This window comes from Chiloscyllium plagiosum, unplaced genomic scaffold, assembly GCF_037043375.1.
Source record: "Chiloscyllium plagiosum isolate Xiang-an unplaced genomic scaffold, Cpla_swu_hap1 HiC_scaffold_39, whole genome shotgun sequence".
NCBI lineage: Eukaryota > Metazoa > Chordata > Chondrichthyes > Orectolobiformes > Hemiscylliidae > Chiloscyllium > Chiloscyllium plagiosum.
The window spans coordinates 70,092,519-70,107,247 of NW_028270177.1; the positions used below are offsets into that span (position 1 = coordinate 70,092,519).

Genomic DNA, 14,729 nt, shown 5'->3' on the forward strand with positions numbered 1-14,729 from the left:
AGGCGTTTTAGTGACTGATATAACTGAGTGGCTGGCTTGGCCATTTCAAAGGGCAAGTGAGTGTCAAACACATTGCTGTGGCTTTGGAGTCAATTGTAAGTTCTACCAGGTGAAGATGGCAGTTTCTTCCCGTGAAGAACATGAGAATGCTGGCCAGGAAGGATTTTCTGACAATCCAAAACTTTTTCGTAGTTTTATTCGATTCTTAATTCATTATACATTGTTGAACTCAAATTCCAAAGTTTGTCATGGTGGGATTCGAAGCCGGGCTCTCAGTCATTACGTAGGTATCGGGATTAATACCGCAGGGACATCGCCTCCACAACCTCCCCACGCATCTCTACTGGCAATACTGGCGTTGCTGTTAGTGAGGCTGTGCTTGAAGTGTCGCTGTTCACGAGCGAAGAAAAGACTGAGCAAATATATAAAAGAAGGTGAGATGGTGGGAAGTGCTCTTTGAGAAATGGAGCTGGATTTCCTTGGTCATGATTCACGGACAGAAGTACTCGGCACAGTAAATTGCAGACTGTGCTTCATTGCAAAATGATTCGAGTAGAGGAGTGAAGACACCTTCCTGTAGTGATAGAATGTTGTTGAGACAGTACTTGGGGCACTGTGTACATCACTTCTGTCTTTGATAAGGAATGATCTCCTTTCCAATTGAGAGACAATGTCAAGGAGTTTCACCGAACTAATCCCTTTGGTGATGGTAGCATGAGGAGTGTGTGAAGGAAATGAGTGTTTAATCTGTATTGCTAAAAAAGACTAAAAGGTGATTGCATTAAAACTTGAGCGTTATAGACCAACATTCATTATTTCCAAAAGAAAAGATTGATAGCATCAAATATTTCATGTTTTCCCTCGTTACATGTTTTCACATTTAGACAAATATATGGATAGGAAACGTTTAAAATGGCATGGGCTCAGGGCAGGGAAATGGGATTAGAGTGGATGAATATTTTGGTCTGCATGGTCCAGATTGGGATGAAGGGACTGTCTCTGTAAGAATCTGTGACTCTATGATAGTTTACTTATCTCTGTGGAGTCTACTAGTTGGTTGCGACAGAGCTCCAGGCTCTGAATGAACTTTCACCGCCTCAATGTGTGTGACCCTGTGCTGAATACCACGATGTTCAAAACTTGACAATCAGCCACACTCTGAAATAGTGAGATATTCCCACCAACTTCTGTGTCTCACTCCAAAGGGAGACAGGTTGGTGTTCCAGTGAATACCATACGACATGGGAGCAACACAATGCCCATCTGCTCAATGAGACTGCCTTTCCTCTCAATCAATTTTTTTTTATTCTTATAGTCCTCTATTCCATTTTGTCTGCGATTTCCCCGTTACCCTTGTTTAAAATACTGTCTATCTCAGCCTTCAAGACATTTAATGATGCAGTGGAAAGAGCCTTCAGAATTTCTGACAACTGTCCCCCTACTAATAATGTGAGATTTGATGGTTTTTAATGCCTTTGTCTTATTTCTAACTCTCTTTGTGAAAGTTGAATGTATATTAGATTTTAACCTGTCCTATCGCAACCCTCTATGGCCAGAGGCAAAACAAAAATAAACCATGATTTTGCAAGGTTTGTGAAGGTTTGTAACTCAGGTTGAGGTTTAGGGCGTAGATTTGCTCGCTAAGAAACCATGTTTCAGAGCTTGTAAACTTCTCCCTCGTCTTCCACACCAACCTAAGATACAGCTCATCCGGATCTGGAAATTGCACACTATTTCTCCAGCATGAATTTACAATTCGTCCTCAACATCTCTGTCAATCTGCTCAAGGATTACAGGGTCACTCTCCCTTTCTCCCGGAACTGCTTATCCAAAGTGAAAATCGATATGTAGTACGTCTTTAACATACTGTCTAGTCCGTGCACAGATTGCCTTCTTGGTCTGGAGCATTCAGCATGCTTTCCCTTGTTATCCTCTTTCCCTTAATAAACCGACAAAATATAGTTGCATTCTTGCTAATCTTTCATCACATTCATTTTCGCTCTTCTAATTATTTTTTAACTTTATTCCTACACATTCTATACTCTGAAAGGGACGCTATTGACCTGCTCACTCTATACCTGCGTTAAGCTTCTCTTTCCTTTTTAATTGAGTTCCGAATAATTGTCGACATCCAAGGTTCTCTGGACTTGTTTTCCTAAATATCATATTCGGCATATCATGTTGGGCTGACACTCTCATCATTTCCATTTTGATCATGTGATCCCACCCACGATGTTTGCTACAGTTTTACCGAGAAGGAACTGTACTTTGGTGAGATACTGTCTAAATTTTAATAAAATCTACCTCCCCAATCCAAAACATTTTATTTTTCAAAACTTTGTTTTTGTCTTTTCCTTACGAAGATTAAAATGAATGAGTCATTGACACTGGACCAAAAATGCTCCCCCAGTACTGCCTGGCTTCATTCGCCACAAAGAGGGCATAGCTTTCCATCGCCCCTTGTTGCATCTTCGACATATTAAAGAAGAAGCTCTTTGGAATTCCAAACTCTCTGTCCCTTCGTAGGAAGCCATCACTACCCCAATAACTGTCTTATTGAACAACCTGAGTATAATTATCCTAATTTTGCACACCTTTGTAAATGGCTTATTTGTGTGCTCCTGTAGTTTCTTGTATCTCGAGTTCGATAATGTATCCAGAGCAGTGTGTCTGTCACTGTATTGATCCTACACTCCACCCACAAAGCCCCATTTTGTGACCCTTCCCAGACATCTTCCGTTCTTACTACAATCACTTACTCCATAATTAATAAAACAACACCATGTTCTCTTTTATACTCTCTCATGTCCTGCCAATTGCTCCTGCACCACAGAATGTAGAGTTGTTATCTCTGACGTCCCTCAACCACATCTCTGTGCTGGCAATAATGTTACATTTTGACATGCAAACTCATTCCCTTACCATATCTGCCTGCCCAATGATACTCCCGGCATTAAGGTGAAGGGCATCTAGCACACCGAATCTCTGTACCTCGGAGTTCAACACACATTCCCTGTTTGTTATCAGGATGTTCAATCCGTGAACCAAAACTGTAATCTAAGACTGAATGAAAATTTGTTGAATTCTAATTTCTTTTTTTAAAACAATGTGTTCATCAAATGCAACTTTCTAGAACTGAGGTATCACCTCAATATACCATAAATTTCTGGTGATTAATTCTCCACTCAGCATGCAGCGGCGACAGCCAAAAGTACTTAGAAACGCTATAGTCTGTAAACAGGTACTTTGACCCAGAGAGTCCACAACAACCCTCCGAAGAGAAAGCCGGCCTGGCCCAGTCCCTTATTTCTCTATATTTACCATGACTAATACACCCAACATACCGGCAATTTTAACATGGTCAATCCACCTAACCTGCCGATCTTTCCATTGTACGAGGAAACCCTCGCAGACACAGGGACAACATACAAATTCCAAACATTTATCCGAGGCTGAAATTCGGAGCCGGCTCCCATGGGCTAACCACTGAGCCACTGTGCCAAACACCACTAATGGAGGAGAAAGGGAGGACTGGAGATCAGACCCGAAATGTGTGGTGCTGTAAGAGCACAGCTGGTGAGGCAGCACACGAGGAAAAAGAGAATCCATCATTCAAGCATAAAGCTTTCAACAGGAATGCGGCTGGTCCCCCAAGGGGGATGTGACATACATTAGAGGGGTGTGGGAAGTAGGAATGAGATACATAGTTGAACGTGGTTTTGAAGGAGATAGTTCGGAGCGGTGGGTGGTTGGAATGAGGAATGTTCCTTCAGCGCCTTGGACAGAGGTAAGTGTGGAGGTGTGTGCGCAGGTTTTGCTGTTCTTGCATTGGCATGGGAAGGTGCTGGGAGTGGAGAATGGTTTAATGGGGTTATATCGACCTGACAAGGGAGGCGCAGCGAGAATGGTTTCTGCAGAACGCAGAAAGGACTGGGAATGGAAATATACCTCTGGTGGTGGGGTCGGTTTGTAGCTGGTGGAAATGGCAGAGGGGGAGGTTGTTCGGGTGGAATGTGTAGACAAGCTGTTACTGTCCTTGTGATTGGACGGGTGGGGTTCAAGCCTGGATGTACAGTAAATGGAAGAGATACGCTGAAAGGCACAATCGACCGCGGAGGAGGGGCAGTTGCTGTCTTTGAGGAAGCTCAAAGCTGCACAGCTACCATTCCCCACCTTGTCATCCGCTATGTCAATGATTGTATTGGGAGCGCCCCGTGCTCCCACGATGATATTGAACAGTTCATTAACTTCACTAACACCTTTCACCCGAATTGAGTTCATCAGGACTATCTTGGAAACCTCCCTCCGCTTCCCAGCCCTCTTAATCTCCATCTCCAGCGACCGAATTTTCATGGACTACAAACTCACCAATTCCCACAACCACCTGGACTACATCTCCTCACATCCTGCCTCCTGTGAAAACTCTATCCATAATTCCCAATTCCACTGCCTCTGCCGCACTTGCTCCCAGCAGGACTAATTCCACAACAGACCATCCCAGGTGACCTCTTTGTTTAAAGACTGCAAGTTACCACCCCACATGGTCGATGATCCACTTCTACGCAATTCTTCAACGTCCCGCACCTCTCCGCTTGAAATCTAGCCCCCCAATCGCAACAAAGATAGAACCCCACTGGTACTCATATTCCACCCCAAAAAACCTTGAAGTCATTACAAAGTCTTCCACCACTTCTGCCACTTACAAACGGACCCCACTACTCGGGCTTTTATGTTTAAATAATATTTGCGTTTCTTTAAATTTTCCTTTAGTTTTAATATATCTCCTCTTTGCATTACTTATTTGAACATCATTATATATCTGGGCCTTACTGTCTTCCCCGAACTCTATCTATGTTCCAGAGAGACTATTCCCTCTGCGACTCCCTAGTTCGGTCCACACCACCGATCAAACGACCCTCCATTCCCGACACCTTCGCGGGCCAATGCAGGAAGTGCAAAACTTGCGCCCCGGTACATGGGCGGCACGGTGGCACAGTGGTTAGCACTGCTGCCTCTCAGCGCCAGACACCCGGGTTCAATTCCCGCCTCTGTGTGGAGCTTGCACATTCTCCCCGTGTCTGTGTGGGCTTCCTCCGGGTGCCCAGGCTTTCTCCCACAGTCCAAAAATGCGCAAGTCAGGTAAGGGGTAAATGCTGCGCTTCGGCGGATCGGTGTGGACTTGTTGGGCCGAAGGGCCTGTTTCCACGCTGCAATTTAATGTAACCTAATCTAACCTCCTCCCTCACCTGCATCCAAGCCACGAAATGATCTTTCCACATCCGACAGAGATTTAGCTGTCGTTCCACGCACGTCATTAACAGTGTCTGTTGCTCCCAGTGTGGTTTCCTCTACCCTGGAAAGACCAGACGCCAATTTGTAGAACATTTCAGAGAACACCTGGGGGACATAAACATGAAAATGTCGCACTGCTCCATGACCGAACACTTTAAACCCCGCCTCGCGTTCCGCCAAGGACATGAAAGTCCTGTGCCTGCTTCACCTCAAAACCCTAACTATGCAATGCCCGGAGGAAAAATGCCTCAACGTCCGCCTTGGGGCTCTCGTGCAACACGGGATAATTGCAGGTTTCACCAGATTCCTCATTTCCAAACTTCCATCTCCTCAATGCCCTCTTGAAATGCTCAGCTTCCTTCTTACCTATGCACTTCACCCTCCTCTCCGACCTATCACATTCACACCCACATTCACCAACCTATCGTATTCCCAACTATACCTTAGCCCAGCCCCACACCCCTCCCATTTATCTCTCAGCCCCCATGGGTCACATGTCTCATTCCTAATGAAGGGCTTATGCTCAAAATGTCGATCCTCCTGTTCTTCAGATTCTGCCTCACCAGCTAAGCTTTTCCAGCACAGCACGCTTTGACTCACCCCTCAGTAATGGAGAATTTGAGGACCGCAGTTGGTGGAAAGTCAGATGAGAAAGCTCTGATCCTGGAAAAGCACAGCAGGTCAGGCAGCATGCGAGGAGAGGGAGAGTCAACATTTTGTGCATAAGCCCTTCATCATGAAAGCATTAATTTCTTCCATGATGCAAAGGATATTGAGAACTGTACTTGCTCAGGAAGCATCACTGTGTATAATGCCGCATGGAGAGTATCAATGGAAAGCAGTCAATTCATTGGTTGAACAGGACATTATGAAAGGGACAAGTGGAGATGATTTACAAACTGTTTGAAGTCCAAACGTAAGGGTGGATAAATCCCCTGGGCCAGATGGGATATACCCGAGATTTCTCCAGGAAGCGAGTGAAGAGACAGTTGCATCTATAGCGAAGATATTTGCGTCCTCACGGTCCACTGGAGTGCTGCCATATTTTGGAGGTAACAAATGTTATTCCCTTGTTCATGCAACGGAATTGGGATATCCAGGCGAATTGCAGTCGGGTAAGTCTTATATCAGTGGTGGGCAAATGTTTGGAGAGATTTCTGAATGGAAGGATTTATAATTACTTACAAAGCTGCAGTTTGATTTGAGATAATCAGCGTGGCGTTGTGAGGGGGAGATCATGATTCACAAACTTTTCCGAATTCTTTGGAGATGTGACAAAACACATTGATGAAGACAGAGCAGTGTATGCGGTGTGCATGGATCTTTGCAAGGCCTTCGATAAGTTTCCCCATGGTAGGCTTATTGAGAAAGTAAGAAGGCATGGGATACACGGAAGCCTTGTCTTATGGATCAACAATTGACTGGCCCATAGAAGAAAGAGTGTGGTGTTTGATGGAACGTATTCAGCCTGGAGCTCGGTGACCAGTGGAAATCCACAGGGATCTATTCTGGGAGCTCTGCTTTCTGTGAGTTTCATAAATGACTTGCACAAGTCAGTGGAAGGGTTGTTAGTAAATTTGCCGATGATACGAAGGTTGGTGGAGTTGTGTATATTGTGGAGCGCTGTTGGACGTTGCAACGGGACATTGACAGAATACAAAACTGGGCTGATAAGTGGCAGTTGGAGCTAAAACAGGAATAGTGTGAAGTCATTCACTTTGGAAGGTCCAATTTGAATGCAGAAAACAAAATTAAAGGCAGGATTCCTGGCAATGTAAAGGAACGGTGGGATCTTGTGTTACGTGTGCATAGGTCCCTCAATGTTGCCACCCAAGTTGATAATGTTATTATGAAGATATATGGCGTGTTGGCTTTCGTTAGCAGGCTAATTGAGTTTAAAAGCCGCGAAGTTCTGCAAGACGTGAACTATAATTTTCAACTGAACAGTAATTGCATCATCTCTGAAAACAGTTGGGTTGATTCCATATTTACAGAACTAAAATATAAGCTGTCAACATTTCATGACAAAAAATGATGAATGCATATTTTTATATTGCATAAAATACTTTCTATCTGAACATTGTTTTGATCATAATTGCGTATTCATAACCAAATGAAAACCTTGCCCCTCCAACATTTGGAAAGTGCTTGGCCTCTGAATGATTTCGTGTTCAGAGTGAGCAAAAATAGAATGATTAAATAGAAATAACGTTCTTATACATTTAACTATGACCAATCAATTCACTTTCTCACTGAAATATACGAGCTTCAGTTTTTTGCGAACAATGCAGAAATCGCAATAATTTAACATGCACCATGAATAGTAACTCTAAATAATTGATTATATTTATTAAATTGTCGCGAGCAATAATTTGAAAACTTGCACTTTCAGAATGAATGATATTTAATGTGAAATATAGTTAGTGAAAAAAAGATGAACTTATTTTCGTGTGAGTGAAAAGTCAAGCCTTTTCAAACACTTTTATTACAAAGCAATGAAATGTTTGTTTTAGTGACAGGATAATAACAATTAACTTATTCATGCGCTAAGTAATAATTAGAATTCATAATGTTGTGGGGGAGCTGATGTTGGACTGGGGTGGCCGAAGTTAAAAATCTGACAACACCAGGTTAAAGTCCAACAGGTTTAGTTGGAAACACAGGCTTTGAGAGCAGGTCGATCCAATGAAGTAGCAGCTCTCCAATGGCGCTTCAAAATAAGTCTGCTGGACTTATCTACTTATCTATTTTTGTTTAACTTCATAATGAAGCTGACCTTGCAACACTTGCATTTTAAACGGTTTTCCCAAATATAATCAGGTAATTTACCAGCGTTTACCACAGGAAGTAATTGGATACTGCCCTTACGTCGTGCTGTGAAACCTGTTACTTAACCCAAACACCCAGAAAAGCTCAACTCGCTTTATAATCCGTTAAAGTAGGACAGACAGAGAACTCATAAATTTTAGTACTTACAACTCTAAGCACCCATTCCCTTAAATACTTATTACCTGCCTACAACTCGATAACAACATACTATCCAAATAAACATGCACTAAAATTGCATCAACTTAATTTCAAAACCACACAGCGGCCTATCGTTGTTGGTGTCTGACATCCCATGGCTGCTGATCTCCATGGGTGATTTTCGGGTTTTTGGAAGAGAGAACAGAGAAAAGTACAGCACAGAACCGGCTGTTCGGCCCACGATGTGGTGCCGAGGATTATTCCTAACATACCAACGCTCCCCAATTCACTACTGTCAATGTGCATGTACAGCAATCACTGAATGAGTCTGCTTCCAGCATCACCGCTGGCAATGAATTCCATGCATTCACAACTCTCTGTGTAAAGAACCTGCTTCTGATTTCGCCTCTATAGCTTCCTCCTAATATCTTAAAACTATGACCCCTCGTGTCCTGGGGAAAAGTCTCTGGTTATTGACATTATCCATGCCTTTCATTACCTTGTATACCTCGACCAGATCACCTTTCTTCCTCCTTATCTCCAGAGAGAAACGTCTGAGTTTAGTCAACTTCTCTTCATAAAGCAAGCCCTCCAGTAAAGGTCAAATCCTGGTAAACGTTCTCTGCACCCTCCCCAAAGTCTCCAACTGCCATTTCCCAGCCCAGTTCTACATCCTGTCTATGTTGCACTGGAGCTTGCAATAACTCTTGATACTATCAACGGCAACTCTAACCATTGTGTCATCAGCAAATTTACTAAACTACCCCTCGACCTTCTCATCCAAGTCATTTAAACAAACTACAAAGAGCAGAGACACACGGACAGAACTCGACGGGCACCAATCACAACTCAACTCCATACGTTCCATTTACATCCAGTCCCTTCCTTCTGGTAGCCAAACAATTCTGAATCAAGACAGCCAAATCTCCCAGTATCCCATTCTTGCTGACTTTTTGAATGAGCCTACCATGGGGCAACTTGTCAAATGTCTTGCTGAAGTCCATATTCACCATATCCACTGTTCGACCTTCATGAGCCTGTCGTGCGTTACCTCCTCAAAGAACTCAATAAGATTTTTGAGGCACGACCCTTCCCCTCACAAAGCCATGCTCACTGCCTTTAATCACGTTATGCTTTTCCAAACAGTCATAAATCCTATTCCTCAGATTTTTTTTTCTCCCAAAGCTTTGTAAATCACAGACGTAAGACTGACTGCTCTGTAATTGCCAGGAACTTCCGTATTCCTCTTCTTGAAAAGCGGAACAGTATTCGCCTCCCTCCAATCCTCTGGTACGAATCACGTAGCGAGTGAGGAAACAAAGGTCTTTGCCAGCTTCTTGGAACATCCTTTCTCACTTCCCGGAGCAACCTAAGATAAATCTGGTCTGGCCCTTGGTACTTATCAACCTTAATGTTTGGCAAACCCTCCAGCAGACCAACTTCGTCAATCTTTACCTGTTCAAGACTGTTTCCCAGCTCCTCAAAGTTCTCATTCACAAGCAGGTCCCTTTCTTTTGTGAAAACAGAAGCAAACAACTCATTTATGGCTTCGCTTATCTGCTCAGATTCTACCGACATGTTCCCTATGCTATCCCTGACTGGACCTAAGTTCTCCCTGATCATTCTCATATTCCTCACGTATGAGTAAAATGCTTTGGAGTTCTCCTTAATCATTCCTGCCAAGGATTTTTCGTGTCCCCTTCTGCCTCTCCTCAGTCCATTTTTGAGCTCATTTATAGTAAGCCTGCAATCCTGTAAAGCTGTGCGAGACCCTTGCTTGCTCCACCTTACTGAAGCAGCCTTCTTCCCTTTGAGCCTCCTCTGTTCTCGTCATCCAAACTCCATAATCTTACTGCTTCTTGCCTCTCTCCGAGGAACAAATTTGTGCATTAATCCTAACGACTGCTCCTTTAACAAGCTGAACGTGTCTGTTGTGACCTTTCAGTGGAACAATTGCTCCCAATGTGCACTTCGTAACTTCTGTCCGACAGGCTCATAATTTCCTTTTCCCCAATTAAATATTTTCCGTTGTAAACTGCTCCTTTCCCTCTCCAAGACTCAGGCAAATGTGAGGCGGTTGTGGCCACTGTCACCAAAGTGTTCTCCCATCGTGACATCTGACAACAGTTCTGGCTCATTGCCGAGCACCAAATCCAAAATGGTCTCTCCCCATGGCGTCCTGTCTACAAACTGAGTAAGGAGGACCTCCTGAACACACCTGACAGAAATGGTTCCACCTACATCATCTGCACGAAGGTGGATCCAGTCAATATGGGGAAAGTTAAAGCAACCATTAACAACAACCCTGCTACATCTGTATTTTTCAAAAATCTGCCAACCTATCCTTTCTTCAATTATCCCCATGACTATTAGGTATCTGTAGACACCCCCCCTCCCCTCCAAATAGGTGACTGATCCATAGCTGTTCCGAACTTCCACCCTTACTGACAGTCGACACATCTTTTCGACAACCTTCATTTGTGTAGCTGTGATGCAATCTCTGATTCGGAATGCATCATCCCCACCTCATTTTCTACCCTCCCTGTTCCCATCGGGCCCTGCTTCTCTCCGCCCACTCTCCTCACCAGTCTATTCGAAATGGAATCTCAACTCTCAAGTTAAATCCTGTTTTTAAACTGGGAATAAACTGACCTACCCGGCAGCCCTCGCTTCACTCCGCCCTCTTTGTTCGCCGCTCCATTCAAAATGGAGGCCCAACTCTTGATGTAAGTCGTTTGTTAAGTGCGAAAAAAAGGTCTACAGCCCGCTCTGCTCTCTTCCTACTCTCCTGGGCGGTCTGTTGAAAATGGAGGCCGGACTCTCGAGTCAAGTCCCTTTTTCAGTTGTAAAATGATGTTTCATAAGAAAAAGATACCTTTGGGAGAGCTTGTTTTGAATGGCATTCTCTCTCTAGATGGTAATTGGTCTCTGTCGAACTTGCCAAACTGCCGGCTTCTTTATACCCCGAACATCGAATTGTCCCACTTGTTCGAGGTTGGCAAAAGCAATAAATTCAACTTCAAATCGGTTTTAGTATCCTGGGGCATAATTTAAACTGATTTACTAAATTCGAATGGTAGTCAAAACAGTAATACCCTGGCAGATACCCTGACGTTGACACTTGCTTGCTCTCTGACTAACTCTCAAAATGCCGGCTTCTGTGTCGCCCAAAGGTCAGAGCTTCTCATTGTTTTGATGTTATTAAAACAGTAAATTCAAACTCAATTGGGTTTTAGTGTCCTTGGGCAAAATGTAAACTGATTGGTTAAATTCGGATGGACATAACACCGAAAACGCAAGTAGTTTTTCACAGATAAATGTTAAATATTTTCAATTATCCAGTACTGTCCGAGACCACTAGTTAGTCACATGACAGATGTCTGAAAGCTCTCAGTGCAAAGCAGCTTTCATACTGGCTTAAAGGTACAGTACAGGACTTCATCTTCATAACAGTAGAATCTGTACATGATAGAGTACAAATCTTTAATGTGCAGGAAGAGTTCATTAGGCCACTGTGTGTGCATCACTTCCCGAAAGTCTCCCAAGCTCTCCCATTTGCCAGCCCAATCCCTGGAGACGTTTAAATTCATAACTTGGAAATATATATCCTGTTCTCTTTTGAATATTCATCCGCAACTCTGCAAAGCAGTGCATTCAACATTCTAACACCTGTCTCAATAAAGAAATGTTTCCTTATCTCACCCTGAGCTCTTTTTCCAGACAGTCTTGAAACTGGAACTCGGAGATGCTGTAATGCCAACCAAATGAAACTATTCTTGTTTTTTCCTGCAAATGCTTTTCAGAATTTTGAGCACAACAATTAGTTCATACCTTTATTCTGCTCCAGGAAGACTTAATCGAATTTCGTTGTCCCTCCTTCAACTAAATCCTTCATTTCTGACTATTTTTAAGGTTACTGGCATTCTTCTACGATGTGATGTGTCTATCTTTGTGTGTCTATCTATTTGTCTGTATTTGCGTGCGCGTGTGTGTGTACGTGTGTATATGTGTGTGTGTGTGTATGTATGTGTGTGTGATAGATAGATAGACAGATAGACTGATAGATAGATAGATAGATAGATAGATAGATAGATAGATAGATAGATAGATAGATAGATAGATAGATAGATAGATAGATAGATAGATAGATAGATAGATAGATAGATAGATAGATAGATAGATAGATAGATAGATAGATAGATAGATAGATAGACAGACAGACAGGTAGATAGATAGACGGACAGATAGATAGATAGATAGATAGATAGATAGATAGATAGATAGATAGATAGATAGATAGATAGATAGATAGATAGATAGATAGATAGATAGATACATAGATAGATACATAGATAGATATACAGAGAGTATATCCATATGTGCGTGAGAGAGAGAGAGACAGAGAGAGAGGACAAGTCACTATAGTCTCTGGATTACTTTTCATGTCAAATGGTAAAGATCTAAGGATTGACAAAATAGCGTAATTTAAGATAAGATTAAAGAGCTAGTCAGGGGTGAGGGTTTCAGGTTTTTGTACCATTGGTATCCTTTCCAGGGCAGGTGGGACTTGTACAAAAAGGACAGTTTGGACATTAACCGGAGGAGATCCAACATCCTTGTCAGAAGATTTGCTAGTGCAAGTCAAGTGGAGTAATCTAATAAACAAAGATACGGAGCGGAAGGTAGAGTTAAATAGAAGATCACGTACAGCCAGTCTAATTACTATGGTGAGGGAAGGATTTGTGTCCGAATAAATGATAGAGGTGAGGTGTAGTTTTGCAGGAATTTACAAACAAGGGTGGATAGTGTGGGCGATGTGAGTGTGTGAGGTTTGTGAGATTAAGAAGCTAGTGCACAACAAATAATTAAAGGGGAAAGACAAATAAATGAAACAATTTTAAAAATCTTGTACCCAGAAGTACACAATACTTCAAATGCAATTGATGAGCTGACAGCACAAACTGAGAAAACTGGGTATTACCTGGCAGGGATTATTGAAGCATGATTACAGGAAGATCAGGACTGGGCAATTAAATGTCCATGGGCACTCAGTATTCCAGAAGGATAGACATGAAGGCACAGGATGTGGAATTCATGTATTTGTTCAGGGTGATTTCAAGATTGCACGCTGAAATAATATTGGCATCATGGAACAATATGAAAATGAGTAGAAGTACAGATAAAAAGCAAGGAAATAAATAACTTGGGAGGGGTAATTTCCAGGTACTCTGTCCCTCCCCCCTACCCCGCCAAATATAATTCTGATGTAGAAAATAATGAGAGCTTGGACCAAGGACAGAACCATGGAATGAACATGCATTGGGCCTCAAATAACCAATATTACAAGGGTAGCATCGAAGAACGATTAATATAGTGTGTGAAGAATTATTTCTGAGAGCAACATGCCATGGAACAAATCCAAGAACGGGCTACCTTAGATTTGTGTCGAGGGTGTAGTGCTGGAAAAGCACAGCCAGTCAGGCAGCATCCCAGGAGCAGGAGAATTGACTACTCCGACAGAAGGTGGACATTGAAAAAATGTCCCCTTAGAGGACCGTCTCGAGCATGTCGTCATAAACATAGAGTGAGAGTAGGTCTACTCAAGAGTGAGATAAGGAAAAGCTACTTCTCTCAGAGGATTATCAATCTATGTAATTCATTACCGAAATGTGTCCTGGAGGCAGAGTCAATCCACAGAATGCAGAAAGAAATATATATGTTTCTGATGAAAAGCAGGTTAAAGAGTTATCGGGATCAAAGAGAAAAATGCAGTTGAGACCGGGACAAGATTAGCCATGGTCATATGACATGGTGCAGTGGACAATAATTGCCTACTCCCACTCATAATTCCCATGTTCCAATATTGTTCCATCGGCAGTTCTATGTTTTTTTAGTCATTCTTAATTGTTGGGATAGCGGGAACCGAGGGATTTGGTTGAGGGAGGTGCAAGATGGCTCCGTGTATGAGGAATAAGACAGACATGTGGGAGATATGACCACAATCAGGTCTTGTTGTTTTTTTGCCAGACCAAGCTTGGGAATGGCCGTTTTTCTCATCCCAATTCCTGATGTTTCATTGCATAGAGAAAACAAAATCAAAATGTTACAGTCAGACAGATTGTCCTTAACTCTCATGTTCAGAAATATTGTGGCCACATTCCAATGGAATTGGCAATGCAAGATATTTACACCGTGTCCAGACTGTGAGGTTGCAGCAATGCTAAAATGTTTTGCTGCCAAGGTTATACAGGCAGGAGTGTGGAAAAATGCGATAAACCAGGCAACCACAGGAGGTGAAAATGTCAAAGTTTCGTGTCTTTGAAAGGGAAAATGACTGTTTAGGTTGGAAGCGAAGCGAGTTGACCGTTCGTTCGAGATCTAAAGTTTCTTTTCTGCAATTGCAGGCTTGGAACTGGGTGTTGGGACTGCAAGAGACAATAAAACTGCAAATGCTGGAATCCAAAATAGAC

At 42.7% G+C, this 14,729-nt stretch overlaps 1 pseudogene; it reads right to left on the reverse strand.

Annotated features, from left to right (window-relative positions):
* The window catches only part of LOC148138756 (uncharacterized), a 44,312-nt pseudogene extending 34,475 nt beyond the window's left edge, over positions 1-9,837 (reverse strand).
* Positions 9,838-14,729: the final 4,892 nt, after the last annotated feature.